Source organism: Bos indicus, chromosome 11 (assembly GCF_029378745.1).
Source record: "Bos indicus isolate NIAB-ARS_2022 breed Sahiwal x Tharparkar chromosome 11, NIAB-ARS_B.indTharparkar_mat_pri_1.0, whole genome shotgun sequence".
Taxonomy (NCBI): Eukaryota; Metazoa; Chordata; class Mammalia; order Artiodactyla; family Bovidae; genus Bos; species Bos indicus.
The window spans coordinates 76,634,000-76,641,433 of NC_091770.1; the positions used below are offsets into that span (position 1 = coordinate 76,634,000).

General features: G+C 39.0%; 1 pseudogene; it reads right to left on the bottom strand.

Annotated features, from left to right (window-relative positions):
* Nucleotides 1-6,297: 6,297 nt before the first annotated feature.
* On the bottom strand, nt 6,298-7,090 carry LOC139185955 (E3 ubiquitin-protein ligase Mdm2 pseudogene; annotated as a pseudogene).
* Nucleotides 7,091-7,434: the final 344 nt, after the last annotated feature.

Here is a 7,434-nt window from a genome sequence, read left to right on the forward strand (position 1 = left end):
TCTTTGGCCATTTTTTTCCTATGTACATGATAAGTCATATGTGTGTAACTGTTTTGTTTTTGAAGTTTATAATGGTAATATTCTGTTAGTGACTAGCATACAAAGTTACTGTGCCAAACAACCCCTTGGTTCTATTCTAAACTTACTATTCAGTTTATCTTATTGTCCTCACCTAACCACATAAAACTCATACACAGGACAGCCAAAGATGGAGAAGCTCTATACAATCAGCAAAAACAAGACCAGGAGCAGACTGTGGTTCAGATCATTAACTCTTTTTACCAAATTCAGACTTAAATTGAAGAAAGTGGGGAAAACCACGAGACCATTCAAGTATGACCTAAATCAAATGCCTTACAATTTTACAGTGGAAGTGACAAATAGGTTCAAGGGATTAAATAGATAGAGTGCCTGAAGAACTATGGACAGAGGTTCATGACATTGTACAGGAGGCAGGGATCAAGACCATCCCCAAGAAAAACAAATGCAAAAAGGCAAAATGGTTGTCTGAGGAGGCCACCAAATATCTGTGAAAAGAAGAGAAGCCAAAAGCAAAGGAGAAAAGGAAAAATATACCCATTTGAATGCAGAGATCCAAAGAATAGCAAGGAGAGATAAAGTCTTCCTTAGCGATCAGTGCAAAGAAATAGAGGAAAATAATAGAATGGGAAAGACTAGAGCTCTCCACAAGAAATTTAGAGATACCAAAGGAATATTTCATGCAAAGATGGGCACAGTAAAGGACAGAAATGGCAGGGACCTAACAGAAACAGAAGATATTAGGAAGAGGTGGACAGAATACACAGAAGAACAATACAAAAAAGATCTTCACTACTCAGATAATCATGATGGTGTGCTCACTCACCTAGAGCCAGACATCCTGGAATATGAAGTCAAGTGGGCCTTAGAAAGCATCTCTACGAACAAAGCTAGTGGAGGTGATGGAATTCCAGTTGAGCTATTTCAAATCCTGAAAGATGATACTGTGAAAGTGCTGCACTCAATATGCTAGCAAATTTGGAAAACTCAGCAGTGGCCACAGGACTGGAAAAGGTCAGTTTCATTCCAATCCCAAAGAAAGGCAATACTAAAGAATGCTTAAACTACTGCACAATTGCACTCATCTCACACGCTAGTAAAGTAATGCTCAAAATTCTCCAAGCCAGGCCTCAGCAGTACATGAACTGTGAACTTCCAGATGTTCAAGGTGGTTTTAGAAAAGGCAGAGGAATCAGAGATCAAATTGCCAACATCCACTGGATCATCAAAAAAGCAAGAGAGTTCCAGAAAAACATCTACTTCTGCGTTATTGACTATGCCAAAGCCTTTGACTGTGTGGATCACAACAAACTCTGGAAAATTCTTAAAGAGAGGGGAATATCAGATCACCTGACCCTCTTGAGAAACCTGTATGCAGGTCAGGAAGCAACAGTTAGAACTGGACCTGGAACAACTGACTGGTTCCAAATTGGGAAAGGAGTATGTCAAGTCATATTGTCACCCTGTTTATTTAACCTCTATGCAGAGTACATCATGAGAAATGCTGGGCTGGATAAAGCACAAGCTGGAATCAAGATTGCCAGGAGAAATATCAATAACCTCAGATATGCAGATGACACCACCCTTATGGCAGAAAGCGAAGAACTAAAGAGCCTCCTGATGAAAGTGAAAGAGGAGAGTGAAAAAGTTGGGTTAAAGCTCAACATTCAGAACACTAAGATCATGGCATCCGGTCCTATCATTTCATGGCAAATTGATGGGGAAATAGTGGAAACAGTAACAGACTTTATTTTGGGGGGCTCCGAAATCACTGCAGATTTTGACAGCAGCCATGAAATAAAAAGACACTCCTTGGAAGAAAAGTTATTTCTGAACTAGACAGCATATTAAAAAGCAGAGACATTACTTTAACAACAAAGGTCTGTCTAGTCAAGGCTATAGTTTTTCCAGTAGTCATGTATGGGTGTGAGAGTTGGACTATAAAGAAAGCTGACATTTCTCCAAAGAAGACATACAGATGGCTAAAAAACACATGAAAAGATGCTCAACATCACTCATTATCAGAGAAATGCAAATCAAAACCACTATGAGGTACAATTTCACGCCAGTCAGAATGGCTGCAATCCATAAGTCTACAAGCAATAAATGCTGGAGAGGGTGTGGAGAAAAGGGAACTCTCTTACACTGTTGGTGGGAATGCAAACTAGTACAGCCACTATGGAGAACAGTGTGGAGATTCCTTAAAAAACTGGAAACAGAACTGCCTTATGATCCAGCAATCCCACTGCTGGGCATACACACTGAGGAAACCAGAAGGGAAAGAGACACGTGTACCCCAATGTTCATCGCAGCACTGTTTATAATAGCCAGGACGTGGAAGCAACCTAGATGCCCATCAGCAGATGAATGGATAAGAAAGCTGTGGTACATATACACAATGGAGTATTACTCAGCCATTAAAAAGAATACATTTGAATCAATTCTAATGAGGTGGATGAAACTGGAACCTATTATACAGAGTGAAGTAAGCCAGAAAGAAAAACACCAATACAGTATACTAACGCATATATATGGAATTTAGAAAGATGGTAACAATAACCCTGTGCACAAGACAGCAAAAGAGACACCAATGTATAGATCAGTCTTATGGACTCTGTGGGAGAGGGAGAGGGTGGGGAGATTTGGGAGAATAGCATTGAAACATGTATAATATCATGTATGAAACGAGTCACCAGTCCAGGTTCGATGCACAGTACTGGATGCTTGGGGCTGGTGCACTGGGACGACCCAGAGGGAGGGTAGGGGAGGGAGGAGGGAGGAGGGTTCAGGATGGGGAACGCGGGTTTACCTGTGGCGGATTCATTTCGATATTTGGCAAAACTAATACAATATTGTAAAGTTTAAAAATAAAATAAAATTTAAAAAAATAAATAAATAAAAATAAATAAATAAATAAAAAAGAAAGCTGAGCGCAGAATAACTGATGCTTTTGAACTGTGTTGGAGAAGACTCTTGAGAGTCGCTTGTACTGCAAGGAGAAACTGAAACTCCAATACTTTGGAGACCTGATGCAAAAGAGCTGACTCATTTGAAAAGATCCTGATGCTGGGAAAGGCTGAAGGCGGGAGGAGAAATGGATCACATACAGCAGTCCCGGAATACAGCAGTCTATGGGATCGCAAAGACTCGGACATGACTGAGAAACTGAAGTGAACTAAATTACATAAAACTGTCATACATAGGATGAAACCCTGGAACCTAAGTAAAAATGATCATCTACACTACTTTGCTTCAAATATAATTCACATTTAAATATAAATCAAGAAGTTAATGTCCACAGTTTGAGATACTTTAGAATCCTGTGTTCTGATCCTGTCTTTCTTGAAGAAAAGTGATGCATAATTTTTGGATAATTTAGAAAAAAGTTATGACCTTTCTGGCTATTTTTAAAATAAATTTTTTTTCTGTTATCACATTTTTGAATTCATCTTTCCGAATTCACTGGTTTCTAGAACTAACATTAAGCAAATATCTGAAACTTAAGAAACTGCCAGGTACCATGGAACCCAGACCAAGAAAATACTTCAAAGTGTCTTATTTTTTTTTTTTTTAACTTAGAGAAAGCCATCAGTTCAGTTCAGTCCCGTCACTCAATCATGTCCGACTCTTTGCAACCCCACGGACTACAGCATTCCAGGCCTCCCTGTCCATCACCAACTCCAGGATTTTACTCAAACTCATGTCCATTGAGTTGGTGATGCCATCCAACCATCTCAAATTCTATTATCCCCTTCTCCTCCTGCCTTCAATCTTTCCCAGCATCATGGTCTTTTCAAATGAGTAGCTCTTCCCATCAGGTGGCCAAAGTATTGGATCTTCAGTTTCAACATCAGTCCTTCAAATGAACATTCAAGATTATTTCCTTTAGGATGAACTGATTGGGTCTCCTTGCAGTCCAAGGGACTCTCAAGAGTCTTCTCCAACACCACAGTTGAAAAGCATCAATTCTTCTGCACTCAGCTTTATTTGCAGTCCAAATCTCACATCCATACATGACTACTGGAAAAACCATAGCCTTGACTAGATGGACTTTGTTGAGACAAAGTAATATCTGTGCTTTTTAATATGCTGTCCAGGTTGGTAATAACTTTCCTTCCAAGGAGTAAACGTCTTTTTATGTCATGTCTGCAGTCACCATCTGCAGTGATTTTGGAGCCCCCCAAAATAAAGTCTGCCACTGTTTCCACTGTTTCTCCATCTATTTACCATGAAGTTGAGAGAGTCATTTCCTAGGTAGGTTGATAAGAAGTCTAGGGGTCCCCAAGGAGAGAGGGGTCTGGAATTCTCAAGGAGGAAAAAAGGACAAACATTTTTTTTCCCTCTAGGATTATGTATCCTGCCTGAGGACAGTCTCTGGATTAAACCTTCTGGCTAATCCTGTTATCTTAAAATGTAAATTATGGGAGTAAGTCTGGTGAGGTCTTTACAACCTCCAGACATTCTTTGGATTCATTGGAGAGTATATAACTCCATTGCTAATACTAGCAAGGGGGTACTCTTTCTACCCCCTTCTGATGTCTATGTCAGAAGCTTTCTCTATCTCCTTTATACTTTAATAAAACTTTATTACACAAAAGCACTGAGCGATCAAGCCTCATCTCTAGCCCCAGATTGAATTTTTCTCCTCCAGAGGCCAAGAATCCAGGCATCTTTTCATGGTTCCGCAACAACCTTTCACAGTGATGGATGCCTTGATCTTTGTTTTCTAAATGTTGAGCTTTAAGCCAACTTTTTCACTCTCCTCTTCACTTTCATCAAGAGGCTCTTTAGTTCTTCTTCCATTTCTGCCATAAGGGTGGTGTCATCTGTATATCTGAAGTTATTGATATTTCTCCCTTCAATCTTGATTCCAGCTTGTGCTTCTTCCAGCCCAGCATTTCTCATGATGTACTCTGCATATAAAAGCAGGGTGACAATATACAGCCTTGACGTACTCCTTTTCCTATTTGGAACCAGTCTTTGTTCCATGTTCAGTTCTAAGTGTTGCTTCCTGACCTGCATGCAGATTTCTCAAGAGACAGGTCAGGTGGTCTGGTATTCCCATCTCTTTCAGAATTTTCCACAGTTTATTGTGATCCACAGAGTCAAAGGCTTTGTAATAGTCAATAGATTCCCCTAAATCCTGAAATCAAGTGCAGAAAAGGGCCTGTTCAACAGATTTGACTTCCGTACCCCACCAGGACAACTCCATATTCTACTACTGAGTCTTACAAAGTTTTGTCTTGAGGATAAATTATCATTATTCTCAAAGACTTCTCAATTGATGACATATGTACCACCAATTCTTTATATACCAAAGTTGCTGGTAAAAGGAAAAAGGAAAAAGAAGTACACTTTAATTAAACAGCACCAAATATAACTTCCAATTTATCTTTTATCAGGAAAGAATATTTTAAGAGGCTCTGAAAGAGCAGAGAAACTAAGAATCACAAGATTAAAGGGTATCTAAAATATTAACATTGAATATTTCACAGAAAATTTTTCTCCTTACATGAAAAGTACTAAATAAGTTACATTTGAATGCCATATATATGTGTATGTGTGTAAATATCTCACAGATACTTCTCATTTAATAGAAAGTGGATAGTATTTAAAACATAAGGAGTTGAGGTAAAGAAGGAACTGTACACCCAATTTAAATTGTATTAAAATCCAAATATAAAGTATGAACAGAAAGTATATTTTCCTAAATGAAAGCAAGTATTCACTCCCCCCCTCCAAAACCAGGTAAATTATACTATTAAGAGAAAATATATATATGGCTATGGTACTTTCTTGCTTTGATATACATAAAAAAATAAAAACACCTGTTATGTTTAAATGTTTAGTGTATATCGTTAGAAATATATAATCCTACTTTTGTGAGTATTTCACTACAAGGGAAATAACTTAGCAGAACCATTTGAATTAGCTGTCTTCATACTAAGCAGGGCTTACTTCTGTCTCTTTTTTAAAGCTTTCTGAGATATAATTAATATACAAAACTTGCACATGTTTAATGTATACATCTTGGTGAGTATGGACATAAGCATATACCTATAACGTTATCACCAGAGTTGGGGTACTAACCAAATCCGTCACCTCCAACAACTTCCTTGTGTTCTTGTTTGTGTGCATGTTTAGAACACTTAACACGAGATCTATCCTAAGTGCACAATAGTATGTTGTTAACTACATATATTTACATTTGCTATTTTGTACAGCAGATCTCTAGAAGTTACTCATCTTGCTTACTTTTTAAAGGTTCTTTGCACATGTGAAATATTCCATAAGATGTCCCCTGTTGCCATGGAGGATGCAACTTTTTTATATGGACTGTGGCAAACCACACAAGGGTCCATGGTATTAAGAGGAAAACTCCATTTCACACTTTCTACTTTGTCTTGTTTCTTCCCTCTCAAACTCATTCACATCTTCCTGGCACTTAGAAATGATACTATTCAAGTTGATGACTTGATGGCTGAGAATATTGCTCACTTTCTTGGGACTGGGAGGCTCAGGTGAATTGTATTATCATTTTATTCAGCAGTATGACTCTGCAATCATTCACTATGTTGTGGGTTTTGTTTTTTTCCCCCAATCAGAAACATCAAAGCCCTCTTCTCTTTGTGCTGAGTTCTCTAGATTGACTTTCTCTGACATTTTTCTTTTATCTTCAGGAGGCTAATTCTCACAAAGGATCCAACCTCTGTTGCAAGGCAGTGAAAGGGGAGGGTTTATTGCATTTCATAAAGTACACTTCCAGGTGTTAACTGTGGACATTTCAGGACTTTTCTCAACTGAGTCCACAGCACCCTCCCCTATCTGATGCACAGGACCATGATACACCTCATCGTCTTTCTCTGAGAGTTATTCTTCCACACTAAACCTATGATCTTGTGAATTGAGACTTAACTTCAAATTCCAGAGAATTCATCTGAAACAGAATCCTGCTCCAGCCACCTGAAGGTTGACCTACACCAGCATCGTGGTCCAGATTTAATGGCATCTCTGTGAATTTTCTGCTACTTCCGCAACTTACATCCCTCATTAGGCATAAAGCCGGACTTTCATCAAAGAAAGAGAAACACTATCGGATTCCTGTGCTTTCTTTGTCATTCGCCAAGTAATTCATCTGAATTTTCTTCTTCTCGAAAGTCATCTCTTCTTCCCCTGAATTCCCACAATACTCATATCCCAGGTCTTTAGGGCTCTTGAACACACTAGGTCTGGAGTAGGCTTCTGGGGGTGAGAGCAGCAGGACCAGACAGAAGGATTAGAGATACCCCGCCAGCTGGGCTTCTCTGTGCATCTTCATTCCAGGCACACAGACCTCAGGGGCATCAGTTTACTAGGTCTCCCTTCAACTCACTGAGTATTTGCGATTTTGCACTC